This window comes from Cupressus sempervirens, chromosome 2, assembly GCF_028749045.1.
Source record: "Cupressus sempervirens isolate cs-2001-9-10 chromosome 2, ASM2874904v1, whole genome shotgun sequence".
NCBI classification, from domain to species: Eukaryota; Viridiplantae; Streptophyta; class Pinopsida; order Cupressales; family Cupressaceae; genus Cupressus; species Cupressus sempervirens.
This window is the reverse complement of record NC_143119.1, coordinates 366704900-366719045: the sequence shown is the minus strand read 5'-3', so window position 1 is coordinate 366719045 and position 14146 is coordinate 366704900.

Below are 14146 nucleotides of genomic sequence, written 5' to 3'. Positions count from 1 at the left end.
CATACATCCATGACTTTCATCATCATGCTTCATCCTTGCATTTTCATATTAGCTTAGAGTCATATTTGCCTCATAGACTAATTTTTTATTGTTATTTTCTTTCATACATTACATTTCATTTCTTGCATTGCATTGCATTGTTATCATTTATATTAGCTTGCATCTCTATTTGCATGCATAGTTTGATCTTTGAATCTCTCATTTTATGGTGTACTTGTATGGGCACAAACTAGATTAAATTGAGGGCCTCCATAACAAACCCTTGCACTCCATGAATAGAGAGCTATGAGTTGCCATTTAAGATCTAATTCTTGAGCAATCTTGGATATAATGACTCATAGAAGTGTGTCAATATTTTAGCATATATTTTTGGTGCCCACCGTGGGGAAACCCACCTTTACATGCTAGTTTTGGCTATTTTTGGAGCTAACCCCTCATGTAGATTTGTTTGGAGATGAAAAAATGTTATATCTTAAAGATTTGATCATATCTTACAAATGGCTAGGTGGTTTAGTCTGATTCTTTTTTTTGCAGGTCGGTGACATATCAGAGAAGCTTAGTTAAAAAGTTCAAAATTTTCTAAGATAATTTGTATTCTTATAATGTTTTCTTTATTTTTTATGAAAAATTATTTTTGGGTGAAAATTAGCAGATATTTTAGAAAATTCTATATTTTTAGAAAGGTATCTAAATTCTAAATCAGGTTGTTTCTTTGTGTTTTGAGTTTAGAGATAATATAAGGGATCAAACACTCGATTTACAAAAATGGGTCTATTTTGACATAGTGAGTCCGTAGGGCACAAATACAAATATTTTTATAAAATTATAATTTTTTTGGAATGGTTTTTTTTTTTTAACAGGGGTCTCTTTTTTGTATTTAAGGTTTTGGTCTGAATTCATGACATATAGGTCCAATCTTGTTGACTAGGTCAAAAATTGAAAAAAAGGGTATTTAATGATTAATTTGCATTTAATTTTCACATGGTTGAATGCTTGATGTGAGTTTTCATTTGGGATATTTTTTGGTTATTATTACTCCTAACAATCATATTTTGAGAGCTACTAGATTTTGCATAAGACACATCTATCTTGTATTAGTTCGCTTGTTGTTTTCTTGGAGCACTTGCTTGGTTCATTAGATTAGGGAAGTGATAAACATGCATTGCTTTGGGTACGAGGTATTCTTATAAATATTTGTAATATTTGGACTTTGAAATTAAAAGTGAACCTCTCATGTGTTTGGCTTGAGTGTTATACATGCTTTCGTAATTCAAATTTTAATTGGTGCTCTAAAATTGGACCTAGATTTGCTTTCTTGCATACATGTTTCACATAGTAAATAAGCCCTATGAACACTATTTGTGGTGATCTTGAGAGAGTGGGCTTCATTTGACTGCCTTACATGTGAAGCTTTTCTTGATGATAGATCCCCTTGTAGGTAGGAAAATATTAAGATTAACCTTAGATAGAAATAATAGTTACATGCAAATATAACTAATACTGGAAAATAGTAGATTGCATAAAAGAGAACACAAGACACCAAGATTTAATGTGGTTCATCCAATCCCTGGGCTATATCAACCAATAATAAGTTCAATATTATTATTATACAGTGATTACAACTTGATTAAAATCTATAATCTCTTATAACTCAATACCACTACAAGAAGCTACAATATCACCATTCATAATGAAATCCCTAATCTTAAGCATTTTTATAAAAGAAAAAAATAGTAGATCACATAAAAGAGAACTCAAGACACTAAGATTTAACATGGTTCATCCAATCCTTGGTCTATGTCCACCAACTAGCAAGTCCAATATTATTATTATCCAGTGTTTACAACATGATTACAATCCATAATCCCTTACTGCTTAATACCACCACAAGAAGCTACAATATCACCATTAATAAAAAAATCCCTAACCCTATGCCTTTTTACACAAGCTTTTGCCACTTACAAAATTAGGGCTAGAATAATAGAAAAATAGTAGCCAAAACCTTTTACAATATAAGGAAATATTTGGCTTTGGGGGCAGTGCTCCCAAAACTCCCACGGGGGCTTTTCCCATCGACCCCACCTTATACTACAATAGAGAGTGCACTTGGGGCACTACCCCAGGATCCTACAGGGGTGTTGCCCCTTGAACCCATCTTGAGGGTGCTTTCCCAAAACCCTTATAGAAATAATATGGGGAGAAAAATGTGTCAAATAAGCCTTCGAGTCTGATTAGGCTCCACATCACAACAGGAAATACTTGATATTATTTCATTGTCTCGCTTGGTTTGTCTTTGACATTTGCTGGTACTTCTTAAGATTGGTAGTGATTGTTGTTGGCTTTCGAAACCTTAGTGAAGTGATTTCAAATTAGCATGTCAATGAATTGTTTTGCTATGGATGAGGTGAAGAGGCTAGAGGAGTATTCTTTGTTCCTTTTTGGGCATATCATAAACTTGGAACCCTTGAATTTGAACTAAATCCCCATGTGGTCCAATTTTTTGAATCTTCCTTGATTAGAGAGGGTTAATCATATTGTACACTCCCTTTATTAGGTAAATTGCGTGAATGGGACCTCAAGCAGTTGTAGCCACTTTTTCCATGGTAGCAACACCTACAATATAAATGTCCTTGTGAAGAACTCTCCATACATGTAGTCTTTTGTTGGGTTGTCAGATTTCTTCAGCATCTCTGATTGATTAAATTCTCAAAATGTGTCAAAACCCTAGTGCATCAAGATTAGATTTTCCCACTTAAGATTGCAAGAGTTACAAAGTTGACCATTACTAAGAACCATAGTGCAATCTAAATTTTCTTTTCTAGGGCCATACGCATGATTTGAAAACATTTTGAAAATATACATAGTAGTAGTTTTACAGATTAGATTCATACTAAGACACTATTCTTGTTTATGTGTAAGGTTGCTTTGCCCTTGCCCATTTCTTGTAGATGTTTTCTTTAACTCCCTCAATGCTATCTTTTGTGATTGATTTATGAAAAACATCTATTGATGTATCTAGTTGGTCAATTAAAACAAACAAGAAAACTATGTTCCTAAATTGAAACCTTTATCAAATTTTTATCCTGTCATTTATAGTCCTCCTTGGTTGATCCAAGTTAGATTAGGTCACTTAACCTACTATTGGAAGCTTGTTTACACCTTGGATTATTACGTTTTGACCTCTTGAATTAGTAATCTTTGATTTTACGAGTGACCTTGCTTAGATTTCATGAGTTAGAAACTATCCTTGTTTAGAAGATAAAACTTTGGATTCTTTGTTAATATGCTTATAGAGTCTTAGTAATCTCTTTTCCATTCACTTCCATTCAAATTCAATTTCATTAATTAAAATTTGGGTAAATCATCCTCCTAATCTATATGTTCTAGAGTATTCACCCAAAGTAGTGGGCACCTTTGTGGCAGTTTTGGTTTATGCCTATTGTAGAAATTCTATCTTATCATCTCTCTTTTGGACAAGTGAGTGTGTTTACTATCCTAGTTTGGTACTAATATTTCTTAGGATTATCTTATCAATGAGTATCTTTTCTTTCATGCTAGTTACAATAAGATATCAAGTAGATCAAGGAAAGTGACCTCAAGTAGTCTTTAACCAATTACCCTTATTTCAAACTCACCAAAGATGTAAGGGAAAATAACCCATATTTAATCAATCACCTAGGAACAACTCAAAAGTTTAGTTTGATCCTAAGAGTAACCTTAGTGAGTTGAGTACACCCTTAGCACCTTCTCACTTAGATATGGATATGAGTTATACAATGACTTGACAAGAGAGGGAAGAAATGGATGAATGACTTGATGACATATTTGAAAAAAATTGAGATACCATTTTGTTTGGTAGTTCCTCTCATGTAAATCAACCAGTCTCACCCCTTATCCCAACTAGATATCTGGATGCACAACAAAGGGGTGAAAGAGATAAGAAGCAAGCCTATCAAGAAGAACAATCACAACATGAAAAATAAAATGATGAACCTCATGAAACTCATGTGAATGCAACATATAATAATAACTTGTTTAGATATTCAAGACCAAGTTCAATTCTCAAGACACCTTCAAGATGCATGAGTGGAAGGTTTAAGACACATGAACATAAAAAGAAAGCCTTACTAGAGGAACAATCTGTAAAGGTTGAGCAATTTAAAAATATGGAAGAGGAAAGAAAATATTTGTTAGAAATAGAAATGAAAAATTTCCAAGAGGAGCAAGATAGACTCTTGGGTCAACAACTTAATGGTTAATTTAACAACATGAATGTTGGTGGTGGAAAAAACTCTCCTCCATCCACCCCTCCTAAGACTCCATGAAGTGGAAGACACTCGAGAACACCTTCATGATCTCCTAGCACTAGAGGAAGAGGGGCTTCAAGACATGATCATTATAGGAGACCAACACCTCCTAAAATTTCAAGAGAACCTTCACAACATTCTCACCATGGTTCACAATATGGAAGAGGTAGTTCAAATTTTGACCATGACTCTCAAGATTTCATGTCAATGCAAAAAAATTATTATTTAAAAGAGTGTGTGGAGAATTATATATATCAAAACAAAGATTTATTCCTATTTAGTTTAATTGATAATGGTGCTAAAGTTCCCTACAATTATGATGTTGACAAAAAAATTAGGAGGCAAGATCCATCTTTGGAAGAATGGTTTAATCAAGTGAAGAGTACAATGGACAAGTTCATGGAACCTAAGAGTTCCTTCTCACTTTATTCAATTTATCCTAACCTTTTTGATAAGAGTGTTGATATGAAAGACTTTCCTAGAAAGGTTGAGATCCCCCAATATGACAAGTATGATGGGAATGGGGATTCGAGTGATCATGTGCATCAGTTTTATACCATGAGATTTGAATTTCATCATGAAGACTCATACCTTATGAGATTGTTTCCAAGGAGTCTTAAGGGTCAAGAAATGGAATGGTTCACAAACAGAAATCCTCCTAAAGATCCTTTTTAGAGATTTGTTCAGCATTTTGCATACAACCTTTCAAGATCTATCACCCTATTGGACTTGTGTAACAACGCACAACAAAATCAAGGAGAATTCTTTGTCACTTTCTTGCAAAGATGGAGATGACAATGCCTTCACTACTATAGAACTATCCCTAAAAAAGAGAAGATTGAAATCATTATTAGCAACATGAATCCTAAAATGTGGTATGAAGTTAAGAAGATGGTTTTTGAGTCTTTTGACATGATGGTTGAAACAACATTTAGAATTGAGGACATTTTGAAAGAACAAGGAATTTTGGCCAAACTTGGAAACGATAACAACAATGGCCAAAGTAACAACAACAAAGATAAAGAAAAGAATTCATATTGGAAGAGAGATAAAAAAGTGGTCAATGATGGAGTTGTGGACTCCTCCACATATAATGATTAGGTGTTCTTCATTTGGTTAGTGCTAATCAACAAGGAAGTAGGCCAAGATGCTAAGATATGCCAAAGGGAGAAAGGAAAGATTTTGAAAAATTTGGTGAATTGTATGACGAGATATTGACAAATCTTATTGCTTGCAACTTGGTGCATTCTTTTGATCCCACAAATTTTTGTATACCTAATGTGAAGCCATGGTGGTGGGATGAGAAATCCTATTGCAAGTTTCATTATGGAATTTGACATAATGTTGAAAACTATGGGAAACTCAAGCATATCATTCAGGATCTTACTGAGAATGGTAAGCTTCAAGTGGATGGATTGAACACTAATGCTGATCACAAGGCCTTCAAATAACCTTTTCCAAAGTTTGATAAGGAAGAAACCTCTACAAATAAGAATGGAAAAGCTAAGATCAATTACGCCCATGCGAATGCAGAGAATTTTTTCAACATGCTTGAAGTAGTAGAAGAGAATGTCAACATGATCAGAAATACAAATTCTCATGGTTATAATCTAAACACGGAATCTCCTCTCTTTGATGAAAAACCCATCTTGGTGCTAAGGGGTCCTCACTCTAGAGTGTCATCTCAAAGTCTTAATGCTATCACATGAAGTCAAGGTTCCCTTGTCATTAAAGGACCCAATTCAAGTCAACCAAGTAAGCCGAAGAAAGTGGCATCTAAGAATGTTACCTCAAAACTAACAGTCAATCCTTAGTAAAACTATAGTCTTGTTGATCATTTGATAAGAACACCATCTCAGATTTTGATATTTGAGCTCTTAGAGTTGTCTTTGAGACATAAGAAAGTCCTTGAGGATGCTTTATGCACAATGAAAATTTGCAATGATTTGGATGTTGATCAATTCTAGAACATGGTCAATCATATCACTAGCCCTCATTACCTCACCTTTTCAAAGGAAGATGATAAATCTTTGACCCACCCACATAATCTTGCTCTACATATTGAAGTCATGATTCACAAAACCCATGTCAGTTGCGTGTTGATAGATGGGAGTTTTGGGCTTAATATTTATTCCTTGAGTCTTTTAAAGCTGTTGGGTTATTCTAAAAAAGTCATAAATTACCAGAAAAAAGATCACTATCAAAGCCTATGATGAGGCAAAAATAAGTTCAAAGGGGTTGTCCATCCTTCCTGTTAGGATTGGCCCTATTGAGAAAGATATTTTATTTCAAATAGTTGATGCTAGTCCCTTTGAGTATAATATATTACTTGGTAGATCATGGATTCATGATATGCAAGTAGAGCCATCTACCTATCATCAGTGTGTTAAGCTCCCTTACAATGGAAAAGAGATTTGTATACCTGGGGAAAATAATTTATCTATCAACTCAATTTCAGTGAGTACTCATGTTCCCATCAATAAAGAAGCAAATGATTTTGATGTAGCTTTAGCTAAACTTAGAGACAACTTTAAATCAATAGACCTTGGCATGGGGTGGTATCAACTCAACTTCCTTGCAACATTACCAATTTTTTCTAGGTCTTATGGAAAACCTTCATAAGAAATGAGACCTTCCTCTTTAGCTATGACATTATTTGACACATTTTTATAGTTATTAATGCCTATTCAAGATGAGAAAGAGGACATAGCTATTAGAGACTGGATTTATAGAGAAGAGAAATATATGTGAAATGAGAACTTCTCTCCCTCTCCTAAGGCCTATAGAAGAGGGTATAATTTTGTCAAATAGATGGGCTATCTTGGACATGGCCCTACAATTCATAGATTGGATGCTAGAGCCGAACCTCTTGATCTTGTTCTTTTTGGACACAAGTCTAAGGAGGTGGTTGGCCTGGGATTTGTAAATCAAAATAAGAACACTACTCCTATTATTGAGAAGTTAGATAGTGAAGATGAACCAAAATATGTACCTAATTTGGGAAATCAACAAGATATATGTGAAGATTGGGTTCCTTCCACTAGTCTCCTTTGGGAAAATTAAGATAGTGTAGTCACCCATGAGATAATTGATACTATGGAATAAAGTGAATCAAGTTCATATAGTTTAATAGAAAGAGAATGTGTTACCCTTGATGATATTTAAGCTTCCACATCAAGGCGTCTCAACCCTTCATGGTGTAATCACCCTAGTAGAAGTTCAAAAATGAGTTCACATGAGTACGAATGGGATTTCTTCCCAGAGCCTTCCACAGTTGATGTGGAAGTTGATGTCATCCACTCTTATAGTTCTCAACCCAAGGTAGTTGAAGAGTCACATGTAGGATTAGAGGATTGAACTCACATGTTTCCTTAGTGGAGGATTCTTTGCTTGTTAGACAAATCTTGATTTGGGTAATTTAGGAAGTTACTTGACGGACTCCAACTTTATAGTCACCAAAGATGAAACCATTCACATTCACAACCTTGAACTAGTCATTGAATTACCCCTTATTCATCTTGACCTTATTGATTGGTCCAAACACCATCAATAACCTGAGCTCTTAACATTTCAAAATGACTATGAGATAGCCTTGTAATTGAATGCCATTGAACCTATAATCTTTTCCACCAATGAACCAACTACCAACATGATAGAGCTAGACATTAAGTACCTTAGTCAAAAAATAAAAATAAAAGAAAAGAAAAAGAAAAAGAGTTCTGATGGTGAAAACCACTATGTGGTGGTGTCAAAACCAAAAAAGTAAAATAAAGGACATATTCAAGGGTGAAAACCTCTTTGAGGTGCCTAAGGATGAGATACTCATCTCCCTAGCTATTTTCAAGATAGATATTTAGTACTTATTAAACCAACACAAGAAGTCAAATTGGGTATGGATGAGGCTCCATAGATGGTACACTTGCTTCAGTCCTTGTCACAACACAAAAAAAAGCTTACACTGATTTGTTATAGAAGAAAAGATAAATTTTTCTTGGACTTATTCAAATATGCCAGGGTTGGACACTAATGTTATCATGCATCACTTATCCATAGCTCCAGTTGTCAATCTAGTTGAGCAAAAATTGAGAAAGATGCATCCTCAAATAGCCCTCCTAGTGAAAGAAGAATTAGAGAAACTACTTAGTACAAAATGCATAAGGGCCATTGACTATGTTGAATGGATTTCAAACATTATACTAGTTTCCAAGCATGACATAACCATTCATCAAATTTGTACATATTTTAGAGATGTCAATAGAGCATGCCCAAAGGATAACGTTTCACTTCCCAATATAGATATTATAGTAGATATGACTACGGGTTATGAGATTTATTCCTAATGGATGGTTTTTCTAGATATACTTAGATTATGATAGCTCCTGAAGATTAAGAAAAGACTACATTCACTTGTGCATGGGGTACTTATTGTTGGAATGTTATGCCTTTTGGATTAAAGAATGCAGGAGTGATCTACCAATGAGATATGGCCACTATTTTTTATGATATGATTCATAAAAACATGGAAGATTATGTGGATGACACCTTTGCTAAGTCTAAGAAAAGAGACACACACTTAGATGACTTAGAAGTTATTCTAGATCACATGGAAAAATTTCAACTAAGGTTAAATCCTAAAAAGTATATTTGGAGTTATCTTTGGAAAACTACTAGGATTCATTATTTCAGAAAAAGAAATAGTGGTAGACCTTGAAAAAGTCCAAGAAATCATGGCTATGCCACCTCCTAGAAATATTAGTCAAATGAGGAGTCTTTAGGGATGTCTTCGATCCATAAGGAGATTTATTTCACAATTGGTAGATAGAGCTCAACCTTTTAGCAAGAGCTTACATAAAGGAGTCAAATGTGTATGGAATGAGGATTTCTGAAAGAGCATAGATCAAATCAAGAAGTACTTGTCAAATCGTCCAATTTTAATGCCTCCTATCACAAGGAAACCACTTATCCTACACATTTCAATAACAAAATATTCCTTAGGGGCATTACTAGCTCAAATCGATGAACATGGGAAAGAAAGAGCAAAACACTATATTAGTTGCACTCTTGTTTCATATGAGGTTGACTACACTAGTATTGAGAAAGCTTTCCTAGATATTGTGTTTGCTTCCCAAAAGTTGTGATATTACATGCTTGCGCACACTATACACCTCATAGGAAAAATAGTTCCACTAAAATATTTATTGGGTAAGGCTTCCCTCACAGGTAGACTTGCTAAATGGATGATGATCCTTTCAAAGTTTGACATTGAGTATATTGAGCGTAAAGAGATCAAAGGATAAGCCATAGCAAATCAAAATAAGGACCTTGAACAACTCTGCAAGAAATTCAAGATTAAACAGCATTGGTCCTCCATTTAGTTTCTGCAAGGAAATGGTCAAGAAGAAGCATCACATAAGGCCATCCTAAAGATCCTACATAGGAAAATTCATAAGTGTGGTAGAGATTGGAATTTTTAGATAAATCCATCTTTGTGGGCCTATAGAATGAGTATTCATACTCCTACTAGGGCTACTCCTTTTGTCCTCATATATGGTGTTGAAGAAGTGTTAGGTATAGAGGTTGAGATTCCTTTACTTATAGTTTCTCTAAAAGGTTTAGTTATAGATGAAGACTATCATGCCATGAGACTTCAAGAGTTAGAACTTCTAGATGAGAAACATAAAGCATCATTTGACCATATGAGGGTTTATCAAAAGTGCATGTCTAAGGCTTTCAACAAAAAGGTTCTCCCTAGAGAATTCTAGGTGGGAGATCTTGTCCTATGTGAAAATATTAAGAATCAACAAAAAAGAGATAAAAAGGGAAAATTTGAACCTAATTGGCTTGGACCTTACATCATTACAACAATTTTTGGGTGTTGTGCTTATTTATTGTCTACAGAGGAGGGAGAGCAACTCGCTGATCCTATCAATGTCTTGCACCTGAAGAAGTTTTATCCATGATGTCCAGGGGCATCCTTTGTATATATTTATTGATCTTGAAAAATCCAAACAAAATGATATATTTGAAAAATCCAAAAAAAAATCTTGTCAAAAACTCTAAAAATAGGAAAATGTCCTAAAAATGATCATCTTAGTGAAAACCTAACAATAGATGCTTTGATGTATATCCAAAAAAATTATATATTCCAAAAATTCAAAATAAATAAAATTCAAAAAAAATTGCAATAAAATCTAAGTGGTGAAAACCTGGAAATGGGCACTACTTGAGGCCTTTGTACCCCTATTTCTTAGTGCGTGTCCTTGACACTTAGCCTATCTCCATCATTCTTTGTCCTTGTTTCCTTGGTTTGGAATTGGTCTTTGTATTTGTCTAGGGGGCATAACTACATTAACTTTGGTCTCTTGGATACATTGGTCTTTTGGACACCTCGTAAACAATATTTTTCAACACCACCCTAGCTATATTTTTCAATACAACCTCTGACCTCGAGTTTTTTGATTAACACTTATTCATTTGGTCTCGCCCAATTTTTTCATATGATCTTACCTACTTGCAAGAATTTGATCCTTATCCTCAAAACCTAGTATTAGTCAACACACTTAGATTTTTAAACACAAACACTTAATGCTTGAGCTATGTCATGATCATTCCTGTGTGTGTTGATTGTTATTGATTTTCATTGAGTGTTCTTGTCTAAAAAGTCTCTGCGATATGCATACCTAGAGGAATTGGGACATGCAGCATCTTTTTCTTTGCTTTCTACTTGTGGGTGTTGTCTTAAAACTCTAGATTGTCTCTTGTTGTCCCCTTGAAAAACTTAGGATATTTGAGGCATCATCCTTGATTGTTTTTACACAACCATTCTTATGGTCATCCCAACATCAATGCCTTGATGCAAGCATGGTTTTGCTACATTAAATTGGGTAAGCTAACATCATAGTCATCTTGACCTTTATGTATTTGATAGTTATGTTAGAATCTTTCCACATTCTGATTTATATAAATCACATTCATATCTTTATAGTAATGCCTGTGACTAGTGATGATTGTGTGGTTTTTAAATTTCCATTAATAATGGCCTAATGATGAAAATAAGTTCCTTAACATTCGCTAATGAAATATGAACACAAAATCCTATGTTGCAGTTGCTCTATTGTAATTACACCTTTGCATTATTAGACTTCATTTTTAGGCTACATTATGAGCTTGAGAGAGCTTTCATTCATTTTTCTAGTGGAATTTTAATCAACTGTGGTCATGTCTTGATCTTCATTTCCTTATCTTCTTTCTTGATCTCAATCAAAATTTTCTATCTTAAACAATTGATTGATTTTGAGATGCTCTCTTTCATGAGGCAAATTCTCTTTATTCTCTCCATTTCTTTCCACATCTTTCAAACTTCTATCTTCCATTTGCTTTCACCCCACTTTTTTTCTTCTAATTCAACTCTAGGACATAATGATTCATGCTTGATGATCTACCTATTGAAATTTGATTAAAAAGATCATTGTTGAAAAAGGGAGATTGTTGAAACAGAATGTTTCAATCATTGTTTTGTCACTTATGTCAAACCTACTATTTGTTAGTAAGACAATTGCTTATAAGATCCAAGTACTACCACTTAGTTGATTAATGAAGAGGATTTAATCAATAAGATGTAACAATAGCACCTAGAGGAAAGGTTGAGTTATGATTATGTAATGAAGGACAAGGATCAGTTAAGACAATGGTGAAATGATGTATTGATAATATACATGAAGATACAAAATTTGGCTACACTTATAAACTTTAGAAGAATAGGTAATACTAAAACTGTCTACAAAGCTTGACCAAAGTGATAGTGGGTGCCAAGAAAAGTTAGTTCATTCCAAGTAGAATATCAATTGGTGCCGAGTAAAAGTAAATTCTAGTGTGTGCCGAGTAATATAGTTAGTGCCGGGAAAAAAAAAAAAGATGCTGAGCATCAATAAATTGTAGCTAATGTCAACTAAACTTATAGTGGATGCCAAGAAACATAGCATGTGTCGAGCATTAGAAGGTCAATAATTCTTAGCTACTGCATTATTAGAAAAGTCAAACATTCACTAAATATGAGTCAACAAATTTGTTATCTTGAATTTTGTGAACCAGGTGGAAGACAAGGATGATGAGGTGGTGTGATAGAATTTGAGGTTAACTATTTTTAGGTGATCTCAAATGGATTCTAGGAGAAGCCTCTAGAAGAAATAAGATAAGGGGTAGATACATTTTATCCTACCTAATCCATCCAAACCCTAAATTGGATGATGGAAAATAGAGTAGGAAAAGTATTTTAATTTCCTATTTAAGGAATGTCTAGTCATGAAGCAAAGAGTGGGAGTGTGTGGTGTCAAAGAGAAGACATTGAGAAGGTCAACGAAGACCAAGGAAGAAAAGAGATAGAGACTCTACTTCATCAAGTGACCATAGGAGTGACTGCATTGGCACAAAAAGAAAAAGACTTAAGGAGATAAAAGCTTGAAGAGTGAACAAGTTGTCAGAATTATAGAGATTGAAAGCCAAGCAGAATTGAGAACTAAAATCTACAAGATAAGTTGTAAGTTGTATTAGGTCAAAGCTCTACTATTACTCTCTAACAATTGTATTAGTTAGGGTAAAATCCTTTGGAGTGAGGTTGAATTAACAATCATTAGAAAATATTTTAATAGGGTGGCATTCCAAGTGAATGGCCTAAAGTCCTTTAACCAGACTCACTTCTAATAGGGTGATCGAAATCCTTTAACCAAGGCACACTTAATAGTGTGTGTTGTAACCTTTAACAGGGTTGGCCTTTCATATAGCATCACTTCAAAAGAGTGAGAACAAAGTAGTATGTTATTGGTGACTTTTTCTAAATCAAGTTTCCACATTAGATCACTGTGTTATCTGTTTTGATTTTCATGTTTTATTGCTATATGTTGGTTTATCAGTAACTTGCAAGTTTGAGTCATTAGCTTAGATGTATGAATGTTTAATGGGTTTAGTAAGCTGAAGTAAAAAAATTTATTGCTACATTTGGACCTTGAATAACTAATTCACCCCCCCTCTTAGTTATTCTAAAGAATTCTAACAATTGGTATCAGAGCCATCTGTTGATTGAACTAGTTTGAAGGTACTAGAAGCATAAAGATCAAGATGTCCAAGTGAGAAGTACCCAAGCTCAACAGAGATAAATTCCCTACGTGGAAAATTCTAATGTGATTACATCTTGGAGGAATAGGAGATCATGCTAATCCTTAATCGTAGTGGAACATGTTGATCTAGTTGGTGTGCCTAGTGTGAAGATATGAAGAAGATGAAGGAGCATAGTTAAACAATGTTAGAGATTGCATCTACCTTCAAGTATGCAGATTTTGATGACATCAAGGGATGCAATACTTCTTAAAATATGTGGGAAGCCCTACAAACCATATATGGAGGAGAAAAAAATGTACAAAGATTCAAGTTAGAGAGCCTTAGAGGTAAGTTTGATGACATGAAAATGGAGGAAGGTGAGAACATTGCTCAATATGTTGCTAGAATAAAAGATTGCTAGAATAAAAGAAGTTGTTAGTGCAATAAAAGGTGCAACTAGTCATATAGATGATGATACTTTTCTAAGAAAAGTCTTAAGAACTTTACTGCCCATCTATGCCATTAGAGTGTCTTCTATCCAAGAATTGAGGTGCATTCCAAGGAACAATCTAACCCTTGAAGGTCTAGTAGGAAGGCTCACTACTTTTGAGTTATCCAACTTTGACAACTACAAGCCAAAAAGTCTTGAATCTACTTTCAAGGCTAAGTTGCTACTGAAAGATTCTAATGAGAAGAAGTAGAGAAAGAAGAGAAGGATAAAATATGCGTAGTGATATTGACACCAA